Source organism: Astyanax mexicanus, chromosome 9 (genome assembly GCF_023375975.1).
Source record: "Astyanax mexicanus isolate ESR-SI-001 chromosome 9, AstMex3_surface, whole genome shotgun sequence".
Classification (NCBI taxonomy): Eukaryota; Metazoa; Chordata; class Actinopteri; order Characiformes; family Acestrorhamphidae; genus Astyanax; species Astyanax mexicanus.
In genome coordinates this window covers 44902907-44924011 of record NC_064416.1, presented here as the reverse complement: position 1 = coordinate 44924011, position 21105 = coordinate 44902907, and the positions used below count along the sequence as shown (strand labels likewise).

Genomic DNA, 21105 nt, shown 5'->3' with positions numbered 1-21105 from the left:
TGAACACTGGTTTCAGCAAAAGGGTAGTAAATAACACCTCTTTATTACCACTCCTAGATTTATGGACTGCTATACTACTACTATTACTATAGATTATAAACTCAAAACGAGCCCTACAGTTTATAAATATTGATTTTTTTTTTTTGAAACTATAAAAGATGGATAGAAAGAAATAATATTGTCTAAATTGACTAAATGTTCGCAGTCTGGTAATTTTAATACAGGGTTTTTGCGGGTCCTTAAAAAGATAACATTAGCAGTGAGCTAGCTAACATAGTAGCAGCGAGTTATGTAGCTACATTACTGAGGAGAGAACTAAGGTTAATGGAGAACTAACATAGCATAGTAACATTAGCGGTGAGCTAGCTAACATGCTAACATAATAACGTTAGCGCTGAGTTAGCCACGTTACTGGGGAGAGAACTAAGGTTAGCGGAGAACTAAGTAACATAGCATAGTAACATTAGCAGGGAGTTATGTATCTACATTACTGAGGAGAGAACTAAGGTTAGTGGAGAACTAACATAGCATAGTAACATTAGCGGTGAGCTAGCTAACATGCTAAAATAATACCGTTAGCGGCGAGTTAGCTACGTCACTGGGGAAAGAACTAAGGTTAGCAGAGAGCTAGATAACATAGTAAACATTACTGGAAAATAAATAGGACTACAATTTTACTACATAAATTATTTTATTTGCGGTCTACAGCGTTCTTCAAAAACAATAAATTTGGCTTTTTAAAATGGTGCAACATCCATGTAGTACTGATTAATACTCATTGCTATTTATAATAACAGGAATTTTACCTTTTGCATTTCAATGTAAATGCAGCATTTATGTGGTTTAGACTGAAGTAAGTCTGTGAACATGGAACTAAAACTTTTCTACAGAGCTTAAAGTTGGGCTACATTTACCTCAGCACAGTATGCTGTATCACTCCACAAACTGCGGTCCAGACTGGAGTTATTGTAGTTAGTGTCGGGTTGATTTGGGCTGGTGCTTTTCTCGGACTGTAGTTTAGGCCAGTTGTGTCAGGAGTGTGTGTGTGTGTGTGTGTGTGTGTGTGTTTACAGTGTTGAAGCTGAGTCAAGGGCGCGACACCATCTGGGCGGCCGTGTGTGTGATAAGACTCAAGTACAAGGTCTGACGATGGCTCGCTTAGTCTTCTCTTGCATTCCTCTCTCTCGCTGTGTGTGTGTGTGTGTGTGTGTGTTAGAGAGAGAGAGAGAGAGACAGAGAGAGAGAGAGAGAGACAGAGAGAGAGAGACAGAAAGAGAGAGGAAAAGTTTTAATGTGGGAAATGGGACTACTGATTGTTAGCACTAACTTTGGGGTGTGTGTGTGTGTGTGTGTGTTTGTGTGTGTGTGTGTGTTTGGCCTCCTCCAAACAGGCCATGGTTTATCTAGCCTTGGCTCACAGTTTTGACAGCCCCCCCCCCCCCCTCCCCCTACTCTCTCTCTCTCTCTCTCTCTCTCTCTCTCTTTTTCTCTCTTTCACACAAACACATGCACACACTCATCCCTGTCTAATGTTCAGTAAATTTAAGTCTGAAGTGTTTGGAACTTGCTTTCCAGCAGCTTCAGTTTTATGTTCTCTTTTCTGTGTGTGTGTGTGTGTGTGTGTGTCTGTGAGAGAGAGAGACACTAACCAGGCTGTGTACACACTCCTGCAGTTCCGTTGTGTGTGTTATTGCTCACGTTCAACAGCACAAACAAATTATAGCTCATCTAAAACAAGTTGACCTGCCTTTCAGACCCTCCTGTCACTGTTACAGAGCCTGTAGTCTGAACCCCCCCAATCCCCCTCCCCCTTCCTGGCCTTTACATGCATTAAAACAATATATAAAATCATTAAAATCATTGTTGCACCCAGGTGGAACCGGCTGACAGGAATGAAACTTGGTGGGATGTTTTGACAAAAACATTGACAATTGCTGTGGCTTTTATATTCTGACTTGTGCTGTTGTGTTGGTAACGTTCTTTGTGAGCAAAGTGTGGCCTCAGAGAAGAGAAAAGCAATTGTAGCAAGAGATGTGTTCAAACCGATCATGTGATTTGAAAATTACATGATGAGTCCCGATTTCCAAAGGATCGGAGTCAAGTGGAAAAGATCTGGATCGCTGATCTATCAAAAATGTAACGTTACGTGGTCTACGCGTCCACGTTTAAACACTGCACATCTGCGGAAAGCGGAGAGAGGGCGTACGGACATATACAGTAGGCTAATGCTAGTCAGCTCTAAGGCTCTAACGCACATACTTTGTGAATGGCTCTGTACAGTACAATCAGCCACAGCACTGCTAACCCCCTTGTTTAAGCTTATTTTTGTAAAATTCAACAGCCAAAATATCGAAACTTGGTATCGAGTAACTGCGCTTCCTCAGTTTCCTTTGCTGAGAATCGCAGAAGCACTGCGCTGTTAAAATACCAATCCAATTCATGTTACTTAAGTACAAATACGTCATTAGCATAATTAAGTAGAAATGTCGATTGTCTATACTTTACTGGAGAAATTATTCTTAAGTAAACGTTTTACTTTTATTTCTTACATTTTCACACAATTATCTGACCTTTCTACTTCTAACATTTTAAAAATAGCTGCGTTACTCATTCCAGCTTCTCGTCATTGAAAAATATGTTTAAAATTAACATTTTAATATGACTTTAATGGGGGGGGGGGGTTGTCTCCTTACATTACTTTTATACTTTTATACTTTAAGTAGTTTGAATCCAGTACTTTTAAACTATTACTTGAGTAAAAAGCTTGAGGTGAGACTTCAACTTCTACAGAAGTATTTTAAACCCTAGTATCTATACTTCTACCTACAATACTTTTCACACATTTGGGTCTAGCAAGTTCAGCTGTAAACTGAGCTATATAACCGTCTTAGTGCTAGTGCTAATTGGTGGGCTCTAAGAGTTGTATTCCTTGTTAGCTCCATTAGCCTCATAGCCTCTATTAGTTGCTACAGTAGCCTCATATCTTCAGTGCTAAAAAGTCAGATTATAGCCTCTATTACTTGTTGGCTACATTGGCCTTGTAGTGTTAGCACTGTACATTTAATAGCAGTCAAAGCAGCAGTTATCTATCTATTGGCGTCCCATTAAATTAGTCATTCACATAGACCTGAACGATTAATTGCATTTGCGATAATCTCGCGATATTGTAAAACGCGATTCTCTAACCGCACTGGCTGCGATTTGACTGGTCACGTGACTTGGGAGCGAGCCAAGCCGAGCACGAGCCGAGCATACCCGAGCAGAAGGCAGGGAGGTGGAGTGAAGTCAACACAGCGCACTTTTGGGCGTTTTCACACCAGCACTATTTGGTCCGGTTAAAACGAACTCTGGTCCGTTTGTAACTTTAGTGCGGTTCGATTGAGCAGGTGTAAAAACAGTAATCGCACTCAGGTGCGGATCAAAAGAACCGGACCGAGACCAGCTAGAGGAGGTGGTCTCGGTCCGGTACCAAACGAACTCTGGAGCTGTTCGCTTGTGGTGAGAACGTGATCCGGTCTCGTTTGGATCCAGCTATTAAATATAAGCCATTTATTTGAGCTAAACTGCTGATAAAGCAAGCACAGTTTAAACTGATATATTAGCCAGATAACGCTAATTACCACAGCTGTGAACAAACACTGTGTCCATGCACGCGCTGCATTCACTGCTCTGTTTATTATGTATAAATCTGCGCTGCACGCAGAAACACTGTGTTTGAAAGTGCAGCGTTTCAGCGTTCAGTATTAAAGCACAGATATTTGCGCTGGAACACAAAATCTTCTCGCTGTATTTACTTTTTTCGTATATTTATATTTAATGTACTCCCGTGTCAGACAGCTCTGACCAATCAGAGGACACAGGCTGCTCGCGTGGTTTCTTGATGCGCATTTTGGTGCGTTTACATTTATGCCTATGGGAAACCAGTAGGGGTGTCACGATTCTCTAAATCCTCGATTCGATTTCATTTTCGATTTGAGGGTCACGATTCGATTCGATTCTCGATTTTCTTGTTTTTTTTTCTTGTTATTATTTTATGCCTCATAAAATTTAAATAATATATTTATTATTATTATTATTATTATTATTATAAATATTATAAATATTATTATTATTATTTATTAAGATATATATGGTAATGCCATCTAGTGACTTTTTTTGGTAGCAACAGTGTGCACTATTAAAATAAGCAGTTTATCAGAGCTGTGTGTGGATGGCTGGTGAAACTGCTCATTACATGAAGCTGCAGTTCTTCATCCAACCACTAGCAGCAGCAGCACAAGCCCCGCTCTTTTCACTCAGTCACTACTTCAGTACAGCCCAGCCACGGGCTACAGAGCTCAGCCAGTCCGTTTTTACTGTTTCTGTAAACAAATAAAGGTTTTAACCCCACTAACCGGATAATACAGCTCACTACAGTTCATCTTTCAGCCCAAGCAGCTAACAGCAGCAGGTTAGAACAGCCGACACGGAGGCACTGCTCGGAATACATTATAAACAGGTCAGTTAGCGCGCTGCTAACCTCAGGATGTTTATAACTACGGAGTTTAGTGGACACACCACGGCCGCCAGGTAAGTCTTTTAAAGGCTACTGAAGACTATTAAAGGCTATTAGAGTGTAACCCCTGGCTCCCAGGGGTTACAAGAGGTTATTGAAAGCATTATTGGGGGGCAGAAATCAGTACAGGCTGGTTAGATAAGTGATGTGGGTATTGTCTTATAAATATTTACACATAACTTATATCTCTCCTGAAAAGCTTTTATTTTAGTCAGAAACACGCTTGTGTTTACTTTATCTGAGAGAAAGATGTTTTTTTAATTCAATGGAAAGCAACAGGTGTAGTCAATTATAAGTTTAAGATTTTTAATCCACCTCACTGTGATCTATAGTCAGTGTTCTCAAGTCACACTGACACACGCATTTCAGCGAGTTCACACGCTCTCACCTGCGCGCACCCACCCCTCCGTTAGATACAGATACAAAACCTGCGCGCCCAACCCCCGCCCCCCCTCCCCCGTTGGACAGATAAAAACAGTGATCACACTCCCGCCGACTGCGCTCATGCAGTGGCTATCTCTATTTAAATGAATAGGATGCGCTGTGTTGGTGCCGCGCCATTTGCGTAGCGCGCTGCGCTATTTGCGTAGCGCGCGCGGGAGGGATCGTCGATCCTCTTTTTGACTTCGATACTCGAGATCGTGACCTCATTTCGATTCGATTTCGATAAAATATCGAGATCGTGACACCCCTAGAAACCAGACCGAACAGAGCGAGAAAACGCTCCAAGTAAACGAACTCATTAGAAACGAACTACAGGTGTGAAAACGCCCTTGTTGCACAATGGCTTCAAACTCGACAGAACACATCAGTTGTGTAGAATTACTTTGGCTTTAAAAAAGAAGATGCTGCTCAACGTCAGGTACTGTGCTAAACGTGCCTTGCTACTGTTGCTACGACGCGAGGTAACACTACAAACCTTTTTCAGCATTTAAAAAAACACCACAAAGCCTCGTGTGGTATTTGCAAGGCTAAAATGCCAACGACCAGTGCTGCATCTTCAAATACAGAAAATAACGAGTTGGTTAAAGCAGATTCTCTTTGTTTTTTTGCACTTTAATTTTTCATGATGTTACTAGCTGGAGAGCAGTAAGTTAAATTTTGTATATCTATTGTTTTTCCTAATAAAAAAAAATGGTGAAAAGGAAAAGCTATTTATCTATTTATTTTTCTATAAAAAAATAAATGGTGAAAAGGAAAAGCATAGATTTTTTTGCTTTATTGTTATCTGTGCTTTAAGTAAATCTGACATTGTTTATTATTAAACAGATTGATTTATTGCTTCTGTTGTTGAAAAATACTTGAAGACAAAAAAAATCGCATTTTAAATCGCAATCGCAATTTATAGATAAAAAATTGCAATTAGATTATTTTCCAAAATCGTTCAGCCTTATGGACATGTTTTCATTGTGTTGGAAAACTCAAAAAACTGCATAGTGCATAAATATCTGGAATAGCTAACAATGCTAACATGAGAGAATGCTAACAATGATTATTTGCTCTAAGCGTTTAATCATTGGTAGCTCCATTAGCCTCATAGCTTCAGTGCTAGTTTTTGTGGAACAAATCAGGTAATAAAGCCTCTATTACTTTTTGGCTATGTTAGCCTTGTAGTGTGAGCACTGCACATTTAACAGCAGTCAAAGCAGCTGTAAATTAGTAAATTGGACTTACACACAGAACTGTCACACTTTTCATTGTGTTTGGATACACAAAATACTGCATAAGGCATTATTATCTGGAATAGCTAACAATGCTAACATGAAGGAATGTTAATAAGGATCACTTGGGCTCTAGGTATTTATTCCTTGATAGCTCCATTAGCCTCATAGCTTCAGTCCTTGTTGGCTCTATTTATTGTTGGCTAAGTTGTCCTTGTGTAAGCACTGTACCTTTAACAGCAGTCGTAAGCAGCAGTAATCTATCTATTGGTGTCTTATTAAATTAGTGGTACACATGGAAGTAACACTTCCGTCTGTATTTATGTTTTTATTTTGTTTGGATGCACATAATACTGTATAATTCATTATTGTTTGGAATAGCTAACAATGCTAACATGAGAGAATGCTAACAATGATCATTATTTGGGCTCTAAGCATTTATTCCTTGGTAGCTTCATTAGCCTCATAGTTTCAGTACTAGTTTTTGTAAGTCTCAATTAGTTGCTACAGTAGCCTTATAGTTTCAGTGCTAAAAGTCAGATAATAGCCTCTGTTGCTTATTGGCTACATTAGCCTTGTGTAAGCATTGTGCCTTTTACAGCAGTCAAAGCAGCAGTAAATTAGATACACAAAAACTATACTTCAGTGCTAGTTTTTGTGGCCGAAGTCTCAATTTGTTGCTACAGGAGCCTTATAGTTTCAGTGCTAAAAAGTCAGGTAATAGCCTCTATTATTTTTTGGCTATGTTGGCCTTATAGTGTAAGCACTGTAAATTTAACAGCAGTCAAAGCAGCAGTAAATTAGTTGTACACATAGAACTGGCACACTTCTCTCTGTGGACATGTTTTCATTGTGTTTGGATACTCAAAATGCTGCATTATGCATTTTTATCTGAAACAGTTAAGAATGCTAACCTGAGATAATGCTAACCGTGATCATTATTTGGGCTTTAAGCATTTATTCTTTGGTTGCTCCATTAGCCCTTATAGCTTTAGTGCTAGTTTTAGGGTATAAGCCTCAATTTGTTGCTACAGTAGCCTCATAGCTTCAGTGTTAAAAAGTCAGGTAATTCAGCCTCTATTTCTTGTTTGCTAAGTTGTCCTTGTGTAACCACTGTACATTTAATAGCAGTCGTAAGCAGCAGTAATCTATCTATTGGTGTCTCATTTAATTAGTCGTACACATAAAACTCGCACTTCTCTCTGTCTGTATTTATGTTTTCATTGTGTTTGGATGCACAAACTACTGCATGGTGGATTATTATATGGAATAGCTAACAATGCTAACATGAAAGAATGCTAACAATGATTTCTTTTTTTACTCTAAGCATTTATTCCTTGGTAGCTCTATTAGACTCATAGCTTCAGTGCTAGTTTTTGAGGTATACGTCTCTATTTGTTGCTACAGTAGCCTGATAGCTTCAGTGCTACAAAGCCTCAATTACATGTTGGCTACATTAGCATTGTAGTTGAAGTATTGTTTATTTAACAGCAGTCAAAGCAGCAGTAAATTAGTAAATTAGATTACACACAGAACTGTCACACTTCTCTCTGTGGACGTGTTTTCATTGTGTTTGGGTACACATAAAACTTCATAATGCATTAATATCTGGAACAGATAACAATGCTAACATGAGGGAATGCTAATGCTAATGATCACTTGGGCTCTAGGTGTTTATTCCTTGCTAGCTAAAAAAACAGGTAATAGCCTCTATTACTTGTCGGCTACATTAGCCGTGTAGTGTAAAACTAAAAAGCAAAACAATGGAAGCTGAGGTAGTTTGGTTTTCTGCAGTGTTGGATAAACGTGTGCTGCGTGTCTTCCTGGTGCAGAAAACCAGAGCACATAAATATCTGAAGATCTGTTTATTAAAGAACGCCGGTCAGTCTGGAAAGTGTTAAAGATTTTACTGAAGCTCTGTCCGCAGAGGAGGAAGTTAGGGACAGTAGTGCATCTTCCGCCGGAGCGCCGTCCTGCCAAAATCTCTCCAGCAGAAAGGCGCTAAATCATCCATGAAGTAAAAAAAAAAACGAGAACAACTCGCAGGCCTTTTGCCTGGCAGAGTGCGTACAGTTTTCATGCTGCAGTGTCTCTCTCTCACACTCACACTCTTACACACACACACACACACACACACACACACACACACACACTATTGCACTAGTGCGCTACTGCACATCTACAACTCCGTCACAACCTCTGGGATTTAATGTTAATGATGTTCCAGTTGTGAAAATTCCCCCGGATTCAGCCGGGCTGTGTGATTTCTCCTGGAACTCAATTATTTCTGCTTTAAATGTGCAAGTCAGTGCCCTGATTTTTACTCTTTTTTTTTTCCGTTTTTTTCAGAGTTCCGAAAGAGGATATTTGAACTGATTTTAAGTAAATTATAATATCTAAAATTAATATGTAATGCTTCAATTAATAAATAAGCTATATTAGCTAACATTCTGTCTCTACTCATTCCTTAGAAAATGTGTAAGATAATCCTTGAGCTAATGGTTTAGGTAATACATCAGATTTGACTATTTTATTTAATGTTACAGCTAAAATCTTTTTTTCTGCTAAAATGTCAGCTTACACAGTATGCAACTGATATTTAAGGTCATACTTCAGTAGTTTATCTGTTGTTTTCATTTCATATTTCTGATCCTTTTTAGATTGTGTCACATTTAATCCTTGAGCAAATGGATAATAAGAACAAATCTTATTTTTCAGATAACATGCCAGCATTTGATTTAATATTTCGGCAAAATTATATCAACAAGTATTTCAGGTAAAACATCAAATATTATGTAGTTATGCTGAGTTTCGCATATAAAACCCTCCCAGAAGAATTTTATCACTTTATTTTGATGGCCCATTATAGACAATCAACTAACTTTCAACTGCTTGTTTGTTAAAAGCATCTGTACTCTAAGGTAAAAGTAAGCAATTCTCTGTTTAATTTAATTCTACACCCCGCTCTAACCCAAACTCTAATCTTTACATTTTAGTGTTAGGGTAAGATTATATAATGTTTAGGTTAAGATTAGGGTAAGGCTTTAGGGTTGATTCATGGTTTAGGTTAGGCTATCGAGATTTATTTACATTTAAAGTTTAATTTTATTTAGTGCCAAAAAGTATGTCAGGGTATTTTTAAAGATTCTGTTTTTTTTTACATGACACATTAATGCACAATAATATTAAAGACATGAAAAAAATTAAGTTACTCCTTTGAAATTAGGTAGTAAACAGTAAAAAATGGTTTGTCCTCCACAATCTCCTGATATAAACCTGATCAACTGAGTTGGTGATTTGGGATTAGCTGGAGTTTCACAGCATGAAGAAAAAGCAGCAACTACAACAATTAAGATAATATAGCTTTAATGTAGTCTAATGTGTCCAAACTTTTGACTGATACCGTATTTAAGCCAGTCAACACAAGTTATATTTCAGCTTAAACTGTATCATAGGGGTGTGCCATATCGTATCGTATACAATAATATCGCAAACATATTTGAATATGGTGAACGATATTATTCCCTGAAATATCATCCACCCCTAATTATCACATCAGGGCACATTTTTGCTGTTTTTAGCTAAAGACAAATTTGCACTGTTCTCATTTCCTATTATATATCTACTAGAGACAGATTATATCTGTCCAGTATCATTTATTTTACTTTAACCCTGGATATATGGAGATATTTGGAGTGCATTATTATTAGTATCATGACATTCTGGATCATTGACTTCTGTTACAAATATCTTTGTTAAGGGTGTGCCATATATTGTATGCAATACTAAAATTTAATTTCTATTTATTGCAGTAGTTGATTCTTAAAATATTTTTTTTAATTCAGTGTTTTGTCATATCACCAAGGCTACTATTGTTGCAAAAATACCATGAAATATTGTGATATTATTTTAGGGCCATATCACCCACCCCTACTGTAGCAAATGCAAATTCCTTTCAATTTATTTTGAAGCTAATCATTTTACAAATACTTCACAAATCTGTATTTCAGCTAATGTGTCTAAGTGAAACAAGGCTGAATTACTTGCTGATACGGACCAGAAACAAATGTAGGTGCCAAAATAAGTAAATGGTGGAATGAAAAAGTCAAACAGTCGTCTAGCATTAGTCTCGTCTCTCATCACACTGTGTGGAGTTGTTCAGAAATATCTAAATAGTGTTGCTTGTGTGATTTTGGTGATAACTGGGCTTTCAGATCTCTATAAACTTTGAACTAAATGCGGTTGATTTTATACATAATTTAATTGTTTAATTGTTTATTAGTTCCCTGCTCATATATTAATGTCGGTTGGGTTAGGAAACTGCTACTGTGTGTCTGTGTGTGTCTGTGTGTGTGTGTGTTTGAGGAGAGAGAGCAGATACAGGAAGTGCCGTCAGGAGGGAAAAGCTGAACTGAGCATGTGCATCGCAGGCTCTTCCTGACAGGAAGTGACATCACTATTTATAACGCATGCTTCTGCCTGGCAACTTCTCTGCTCTGTCCAAAAGAGAACAGTAGACACATGTTTGATGGTTGATGATTCTGATAACTCTCATCCCATCGCACTAATAGAATCAGGAGCACAAAGGTGTGAAGAGTATTAAAATTCATTACTCTGTAGGTAAAAGTATAGATACTAGGGTTTAAAATACTTCTGTAGAATTTGAAGAATCAACAAAAGATATTTTTACGGGGAAAAATGCCATTAAAAACAAAAGCTTAGGCCTCATCACAGAGTCTTATTATATTATTATTTTAAGCTTTATTATTTTATTATTATTATTATTATTATTATTATTATTATTATACTGTTATACTATTATACTGTATTCCTGAAATTATTCAATTATTTTTTTGTTTTTCTATATCGCCAAGTATATCGTTATCGCAAAAATACCCTGAAATATCGTGATATTATTTTAGAGCCATATTGCCCACCCCTATTACAGATAATAATTTAATTCATGTAAATTGCCATTTAGTCAGTTTATTATTTCTATATTATTTATTCATGTATTTGTATTCACTTTTGGTATAAATATTTCCCTTTTGTATTGTGCTCTTGAATTGCCTCTGTTACCAGAGTTTAAGTTGCCAGGTTTGCAAGTTTTTTAGGGCAACTTTTATGTTTAACATGGCTGCCAAAAAGCTTATATTGCAAACCGTTCAAAATGAAAATATACTGTGTTATGAACGTCTGTGAAAACCTTAGATATTGGGCTAGTTTAAGCTTCTGTGGGCAGGTTTTAGACCGATTAAAGCAGGAGTTTTATACTAGACCTGGCAACCATAGCTGCTGCTTGCAGTAAGAAGCTCTATATGTATGTTTTAAATTCTGAGATTATATGTAAATGTATAGTGAGCTGATGTAGAGCGAGTACAGTACTGTTGTCTTGTCCCTTATCTGGTGTGTTAACACTTTTGGAGACAGGTACAGCGAGACGCCTGTAAGCCCATTACCCCTCTAACGGGATGTAATCCGCTTAATCACACATTAATGATGCCAAATTTTTATAGTCAACGTTGTTGATTATGTCGACTAATCGTTGCAGCCCTGTTATGCACTCTCTTACTCTCAGCTAGTAGTATGTAGTATTGCCAAGGATCAAACATGTGATCTCCTTATTACAGAGCTGTGCATGCTCTGCCACTTTGTGCTGCCAGAGAGCCCTGGGCACCATTGAGACCCCACTGGCCGTGTCAGTATTTCATCCCTTTTCCTGGAGCCCGGTTGTATGTATTGGGAACCTGGTTTGACCTACTTGGTTCTTAAGAAACCGTATGGCAATTCCAATGAAAGTTCTGTTGTGTGTGTGTGTGTGTATGCATGCTTGTGTGTGCTGATAACAACCGTGTGTGTGATACTGCCTTCTTCCCCGCAGCTTCCAACCGTATGATCATGCGACTCCATGTGACGCTCGGCCCCGGAGCCTCTGGAGTTTTAGCTCCATCACTTTAAAAACACAAAGTTCCTGAGCTAAGCTATTGCTGGACCACAATTCCCTGCAGGTCCTGTGACCTCTAAAGCATAATAACCAATCAGCTGAGAGTTCTAAATCTGGACTCAAGAGCAGATATGGGGGAGGGGGTGTGCTGGTTGGACCTGGGTGTTCATGAGGATGATGTAAAATTGGACCTTTAGAGCTTTAATGAGGTCTGGAATTTTGATCCCAACCGCTGAACGTCTGCTCAGGTCTGATGTACTGAAGCCAATTCTTCCTGATCACCACAGTTCTGTCTGAATCCAGCGCTGCGATACAAAATATGCTGAATTTATACATTTAAACTTTAGGACATGATTATGTATAAATCTGAAGACAGACCAACGTAAATAAATCTATCTGTATCTGACTGTAGTCTAGAGCTTAGATTCTGTGCCCGAACCCGACCTGACCCGAGGACCGACCCGAAATCGAGATTTCCCACCACATTCCTCGGGCCGGGTCGGGCTCCAGGAAATAGTCCGAGATGTAGGCATCTGTTTTCTAATTCTAACGAAATAGCGAAAATTGAAAGTGAAAAAACATTTGTGTTAATGGTAATTAAAAGGAAAAAACATAACTAACTGGAACTGTATTGTGTGTTTAAAAAACTAACTAAAACGAACTGAAATTACTGATAGAATACCATCATTTTCGTGTTTAATTTATTTATAAGCACTGTTTCCACTCCCGGAGTTGTACAGCGGGCGGTGTTGTGCCGATTCTGTTTGCGAAGCGGAGTCGTATTCAGCAGGGAGTTGGATACGGCACAGCAGCGGCAGCGCGCGGCACCTCATGGTCCGTGGCGTAAGTTCTTGTGTAAAGTGTTCGCGCTCGCCGCAAAATACCACAGAAAACACTGAGAAACTGCAGAATTATGTATGGGATTACAATATGAGCGTCAGGCAGATGAAAGAGAAACAAGAGATACAGTGTGTGAGAACATTTACCTGTGAACAGCTCATACACCAGAACACGCAAATCTCTCTCTATTTCTCTCTCTCTCTCTCTCTCTTTCTCTCTCTCGTTTCTTAGATTGATCTCTCTGAGGAGATATGTGAAAACTAATAAAAACTAGCAAGCCCACCCTAAAAAACAATTAAAACTTACTGAACTGTAGGAGAAAAAATAAAAACAAAATTAAATTAAACTATAATAAAAATGAAAAATGTAATCACGTAGCTCTGGGCACACGTGAACTCCCCTGCGTTTTACTTGCATCACTGTGTGCAGCTGTTCTTAAAAATCATTTAAATTAAATAATAGTTCTATGCTTCAGTGTTTCAGTGTTGATTAACATAATTCTGATTATATTTCGCTCATTCAATCAGCCCGAAAACAGACAGTTTATGGGGCGGGTTGGGTTGGGTTGGGTCGGGCTCATAATGACAGTTCATGGTTCGGGTTGGGTCGGGCCCGGGCAGAATGTGCTCGGGCTGGGTCGGGTCGGATTTTTTGGGCCTAGTCTAACTTAGATCTGTCTAGGACTGCATGATATTGGAAAAAAACAATACATTGCAAATGTTCCTTTTTCGACAATATATATCGCAATAGTAAACAATGCAAGGTTCATGACATCACCAGCCCCTCCCCCATTGGCATGCTGTGTCTCGTCTGGACCAATCAAGAGCTGAGTCAGCTCCGAGCTCTCAACACCTGAGTAAAAACAGCAAAACAACAGAAATCGGCCCTTTATTCAGGCATTTAAATGGCTTTTTAAAAGGTAAATAAGAGCGTTTGTGCTGTGGTGGACTGAGGTGCACAGCTTTCGACACGTGCTCACGTTTACAAGCACGTGCCCAACCATGTGGATGGAGGCCATGCGGTTAGCTCCTGTTTACTCCTTGTGCTCCCCCTCCCCCTCGTACTCCCCCTCCCTCTCACACTTCTCAGGCAGCAGCAGCCTTTCACTCACACAGACACAGAGACAGCGCTGTGTATCTACTTCTTGTGTCAAGAATCAAAACATTCCAACACAACGTGTTTGATTTAACTGCCTTAAGTGATATCGCATGTCCTGCTATGTGACTATTGCGCATGTGCACATCGCGATGATGATGCTTAAACGATATATCATACAGCCCTAGATCTGTCTGAACCTGACTGTATCCCAACACCACTGTGTCTGAATACGACTGTAATTTACACAATTCTGTCTGAATCTGACTATTACCGACACTAAACAGATGTGTCTGATTTCAGTCTTTGTGTTCCAGCACATTTCTTTCTGAATCCGACTCGAACCCTGCACTAAACTGTGTGAACTCTGTTATATCCCAACCTTATTCTCTATAAATCTGACTCTGGTCCAACACAATTTTGTCTAAATTCGACTGTATCCAAACTACCATATCATATCATACACAATAATTAAGCCGCAAATAATTTTGCCATGATGATAAATCTCCATATTGTGATATATTTTTTGTTTGTTAGTTTTTTTTGTATATGTTTTGTTATTTACTGTGTTTAGTTTTAATTTTGAGTTTGCAGTTTGTATGCATGCACTAAATATGCTGCACTTTACATGGTTCATACGATCATAAAAACCTGGAAAAGTCATGAAATAGCTATTTCCAGGCCTGGATAAGTTTTGAAAAAATAAAAATACCCAGAACGTTTTGGAAAAGTCATGGTAGTTTGGTCTACAAATCTCTGTTTCAGTTTATCAATGGATGAAAATCTATTTTGAGCTAACAGATACGTCAGCTCAGAGCTCTCAGCATCTGACACACATTTTATTATTGAAGATTTTGTCAACATTTTATCTGATTCATTTTAGACCTACTATATTATATACATTTTAATTACAGTTTTAGTTGATTTCTGCACTGTATGGTCATGAAAATTTGCCTTAAAGTCATGAAAAAGTCATAAAAAAAATTCATGGAAATGTTTTGGTTAAAACGTGTATGAACCCTAACTTTAGTTTTCTAGTAGATTTTTTGCATTTTAGTAAAAAAAATTATTTTGTTACTTTTACTGTTTCACATTTACAATATAGACAAAGTTTATGTTTTTTTATTGTTTCTACTAAATTTCTAAAACTTATTTTTATGCTCTATAAAACTTTGTGTATTTTCTTGCAGTAGTATATTTTTGAAATTAATAAAAATAAAAAAATTGTCATATTGCCAAAAATATCGTTATCGCAAAATACTTTGGGAAAAATTGTGATATTATTTTAAGGCCATGTCGCCCACTCCTAATCACAAAACGTTTCTCCTGGTTTCCATATGTAGCCAGTCTTTTTTTTAGGGATCCAAATGTAGCCTTCACAGCCTTTGAATCTCAACAAATTCCTTTAATCTGACTGTAAACCTACATAAATCTGCCTGAACTCAGTTGTATATCACACAATCCTATAGAAATCGGACTCTGGCCCAGCACAATTCTGCCTGAAATTTATTGTATCCAAACTAGTTCTGTGCCAAATCGTATCATCCACAGTAATTAAGTTATAAATAGGGCTGTAACTAATGATTATTTTGGAAGTCGACTAATCTGATTGTTTTTTTCGATTAGTCAACGAATATTCCTGCCATGTTCTCCATCTCTAAAAACTATAGAAACAGCTGAGCATGAAATTTTAAAATGTCTAGATGTTGTTTAAACGTAAATAGTCTAATCTGTTTAGTTTGGGTACTTTTGGAGACACAGACTAAGTTGAGTGTAAGCTGGGTAAGTGAGCCATTTACCCCCATTTATCTCCCACTGCACTTCTGTCCCCAGCACTTTGTGTAATGCAGCACTGTTACAAATGTTTCTAAAACGTTCTCCCGGTATCCAAATGCAGCCAGTGCTTCTTTTTTCAGGAATAGAGGAAATGAAATGCAATGTTCACAATTCTGCTCCCAGTATTCATATGCAGCCAAAGCAGTTGTTTAGGAATCTGTTTGTAGCCGACAGAGTCTGTCTAAACCCGAGTGTGGGCTGATTCGATCTGTGTGTGTTTTAAATTTAAAATTCTGAGTTTAGTAATAGTTTAATTAGTATTATTGTTGCTATTTTTTTTTTTTAATTGAACGTAAAGCTCAGGTATAGGACCTTTAACAGCAGGCAGAACAGAGTCTGGCCTGGTCAGCAATGGAGGTGTGTGTGTATATGTGTGTATATGTGCGTGTGTGTGTGTATGTGTGTGTGAGAGAGTGAGTGAGTGAGACGAAGGTGTGGATCAGCTTTAGCCGGGATTGGGGAGGTAATCAGGATAAGGACAAAAATACCTGCAGGAGATGTTGGTGGAGGACATACAGCATTTACATCTTCATTCTGTATTTTTATATAGTGTTTAAACTAAAATTTGGTTGCAGAAAGTGTGTGTGTGTGTGTGTGTGCGTGTGTGTGTGTGTGTGTGTTTGTGTATCTAACATTGGCTTGTTAAACAGTAAAGACTTTCTTTTGCTGCTTTAGAATGTAGAACTCACATGACCCACTGCCCTCTTTAACATCACACACACACACACACACACACTTCTCTCATAATCAGCTCAAGATTTAGTTGGTGCAATATTGTCAGAGTGAATTAACAAATTAATTCCTGCCTGAACACAAAAGATCACTGCTCACTTTATATTTATTTTTTCTCCCACTGTTTTTTTTTTTTTATAAATAAAAAAAAATCTAAAATTAAATCATTCAAAATGTGGTGATAGTTCAGATTTCAGAGTTCAGTTTTTTATCTAAATAAAAAAAAATAAAAACATTGTTTTATAACATTTATAAACATCCTGAACAAATTTTTTTGTAGTTTGTGCTTCTATTGGATGGGATTTAAGGCAGAGTTTAAGAACAGTTTAATACCATAACAGCCTGGTGTGTGTTTCATAGTGATTTAAAAAAAAACTTTTAATTCGTTTAAGCACTATTTAAATTATTTCAGAACATAAAACAAAAAAATCATCTTTCCTATTCTGTTGGTAGTACATCTCTACCGGGACTTGCTGTGTTATATTGTATCGTACACAATAATATTGTCATCATAAAAACAAAATACATTGTGCGTGATAATATGCGTTACTTAATATACTGCATTAAAAGCAGTTTATTTTGTAAGTGTCTTGCTGTTTATTGTTCAAATCTTCTTCTGAATGCTCAAATCAATTATACTATAACTAAGGCTGGGTGATATTATAAGGAAAAAACAACTGCAAAATTTAAATAGATGCACAAGGTATTGTTTCCTTTACATTTCATTTTCAAATAGGTTGTTTATGTATTTATTTATTTATGTATTTATTTATTAGAATAATAATCAGCCCCCTTCAACCTTACATGCAGCTTTTATATTAAACACGGTGCGCAAATAACCTCTTTGTGCTTCAATTAAGGAAAAGACTGAAAAATGAAAATTATTTACAGGATTGTGACAGAAGCAAATGTTTGCGTTTCCATTATCCCATTTTGAAAATCGGATTATAACAGTAACTTGATAAAAAAAAAACAATTCAATTAACTTTAAGAGGAGGGCCCTAGCTGTAACCTATGTAATCTAAAAAAAATTAACATTTATTTTCTTGAAATGAATTGGCTATTTTCAGTGTTTGGTCAAATTGAAACGAATATAGTTTTTTACAACAATAACATGGAAAATTGTGACATTGTTTTAGGGCCATATCACCCACCCCTATAGTGTGTGTGTGTGTGTCTGTGTGTGTGTTTGCACGTGTGAGCAGTGGGTCACACTAAAAGTAGCTAAATGCATTCATTAGAATGGGTGTCCTTAAACAATTGGACAGAGCACAATATGTGTGTATATAACACCACACACACACACACACACACACACACACACACGACTGTGACTTGTGGCTGTGAAGAGAGAGTGAGAGAGGAAAACGTGTGTGTGTGTGTGTGTGTAGAGTGGTCCCAGCAGTGCTGCTGTTAGGAAGCTGTTTACTGTGTATATCTCTCTCCGCTGACGTCGGCTCTCTCAACAATGTCATCCAATTTCCTGTTTTTCACTTCAGTGGATAGTCTCTGCAGAGAGAGCGAGAGAGAGAGAGAGCGAGAGAGCGAAAGAGGGATGTATAGGAGCGAGTGCAGTAGACAGACAGGATGCAGTGTGAGAGGCGGCTCTGTGGAGCAGTTGAGTGAAATAAGAGAAAAGTAGGTTAAACAATATTTAATTTATGTAACATAAAGGGCCCTATCGCGTGTTGCAATGTTCATTGCTACCTTACACCCCACCAGCAGTCTATTTTCACGTGTTTTGTCTGCATTGTTTGAATAGCGATGGTGCGTGTGAATATATCTATGCTGATGGGCGTGGTGGTCTGGAAGTGAGGTGTGTTCAGGAATACGTTTTGGCTTATTGCTATCTGGGCAACGGAAAACACAGGTGCTCCACTCACTGTTTTTAACCTTGAAAACAGTCAACAGTTAGACGTTTATTGCTATCTTGCTATCTTCTGTCGTGTGGCCTTAATGCGTATACACCTCTGTGTGTTACCCACACACACACAGACATGAAGCAGCACAAACCCAAACAGAATACACAATGAAATAACATTGTTGTTACCCATAAATTATTTGCTCTCACACCTTTTCACAGCATGAGCAAGCAGGTCATTTTTCTCTGCTGAGAAGCACAGAAGCGCTGCACCGTTAAAATATCAATCTGCCAAAGTCAGAGCTCACCTGGCTCTTAAAGGGAATGAAAAGAGACACACTAATTGTTTATTTTTATTTTACGCCCAAATCTCATCCATGATTAATTAAGAGAATTAGTTTTTGGTCTTGCAAGGCATATTTTTTTGCATCCTCACAATATCAAACCCACACTGATATGCCTAAAATCTAACTGCATAGAGCGTGTTTGACAACTCCTCAATAGATTGCTAAAATAGGGCCCAAAGCCTGTGTGGCGTGCTGGCGTCGTGCATTGGCATGTGCAGGCGCTTCAGGACTCTGAGTACTATTTGATGCTACATATTAAATCATATAAATATGAAGCATGAAGCCGTAGCACATAACAAGTGAGTAAAATTTACACAGAGAAAGGCTGTCAGTCTTTGGTAAACATCCTCAGCTAACAGTACTATCCTAGCCCTGTACAGCTTGTTTCTTTCAGCTCAACAATAGCCAGTTTGTGAAGAGTTAGTAGATCAGGTAAACTAATACTAAGGGTGAAAAAGGGTGCTGATGGCTTTTTCATTTAACATAAATGCGAGTAAAAATGTAAAAATTATGGCATATTAATAGGAGTGATGAAGTAGGACTGTATGGGCCTGCCACCACTGCTGTGAAAGTCCTAGATTAAGCACTGTGATATAATTGTGGTCCTTTAACAGCAAATGCTTGTGATCCATCTTTTTTTTTTTTTTTTTTTCCTCCCTCAATTTTTTTCCCAATTACCCAACCCACTTATCCCCCTATCACTAGTGATGCCTCAACACCAGGAGGGTAAAGACTAGCACATGCTTCCACCGATACATGTGAAGCCAGACTCTGTCTCTTTTCTAACTGTTGCTGATGCAGTTTGCCAAGTAGTATCACAGCATGCTTGGAGGAAAGCGCAGCGACTCGGTTCTGATACATCAGATCACAGACGCAGCCTTGTGCTGATCCACATCACCCTTTCAGCAATGAGGGGAAAGAGTGCCATTTACGCATCCAGAGAGAGCAAGACCAATTGTGCTCTTTTGGGGTTCCGGTCGCTGGTAGCAAGCTGCATCAACAGGGTTCAAACCAGCGGTCTCCTGGTGATGAGCATGTGCAACACAGCAACGCTTCACGTTAAGTTTTACTTTTATCCAAGCCTGAATCTTAAAGGCTGAAGGTGTTCAGGCTGTAGCTCAGTTTATTATCAAGATTATTTATTTATTATATATTTATTTTTTTTTCTTTGATGCTGCACAACAGGCAATAACAGACTGACAGAGTGAAAGTCTCCAATCTGCTCTTTTCACACAGTTCCTCCACGTGGTTTCAGTGAAACCTCACGTCACAGTTAATTGATGCATCCTGCTTTTGTATTGTTGTGTTAAAGAGGTTAAAGAGGTTAAAGGTCAGTATGTAGTCATTTTGCAGTAAACATTGTTGTAGCGTGTTTGACCACATTCCACAGGCATCTGATCTAATCTGAGGGTGAAAGCTACCTAAAGCTTCTCCACTCGTGACTGATGGGTGGAGGAGAGTTCTGAAATCTGAAGTACAAAGTGATTTAAGATGCGTCTTTCTGATGATACAATACAATATTAAAGAATTAGCTGTGTTGTGACCTCACAGTGATACAGTGCTGATGTTGACCTAATCCCATTTCACCCCTTGGCTCTATCACTTACCAGAGTTCCTGCGGGTCCTTAAAAAGCCTTAAAATGTATTAAAATCTTGCTAATTAAATTTACTGTAAAATTGCTGTAGGTATTATATTTTTAAATGGTGCGTTTAATGTCTGTGGGAAACACATGCTAACTTTAGCGGTGAGTTACTGGGGAGAAATCTAAGGTTTGCAGAGAGCTAGCTAACATTAGCTGCGAGCTAGCTAACGTTACCGGGGACAGAACTAAGGTTAGCTAACATACTAATGTTAGCATCGAGTTAGCTACATTACCAGGGAGAAAACTAGGGTTAGCGGATAGCTGGCTAACATTAGTGCTGAGCTAGCTAACAATTGTGGCAAGCTACCTAACACACTAACACTAGCATCGAGTTAGCTACATTACCAGGGAGAAAACTAGGGTTAGCGTATAGCTAGCTAACATGTTCTTTATCACAATGGAACAAAATTGAAAAAGAAAACTGATAACAAATAGAAAACTTTAAGTTTTAATTTTCAATACAATAAATTATTTTCTACTTAAGAATTTTGGGATTTTCAAATTATATTTATTGAGGTCTTAAAAAGGTCTTAAAAGGCATTAAATTTGACTTTTAAAAAGGAGAAAGAACCCTGCTAACCCCTACCCCTC

At 38.1% G+C, this 21105-nt stretch overlaps 1 protein-coding gene across 1 annotated transcript in view; it reads left to right on the top strand.

Moving 5' to 3' along the window:
• Positions 1-21105, top strand: part of pde8a (phosphodiesterase 8A) — a 104645-nt gene that overhangs the window by 27048 nt on the left and 56492 nt on the right. The window lies entirely within an intron of this gene.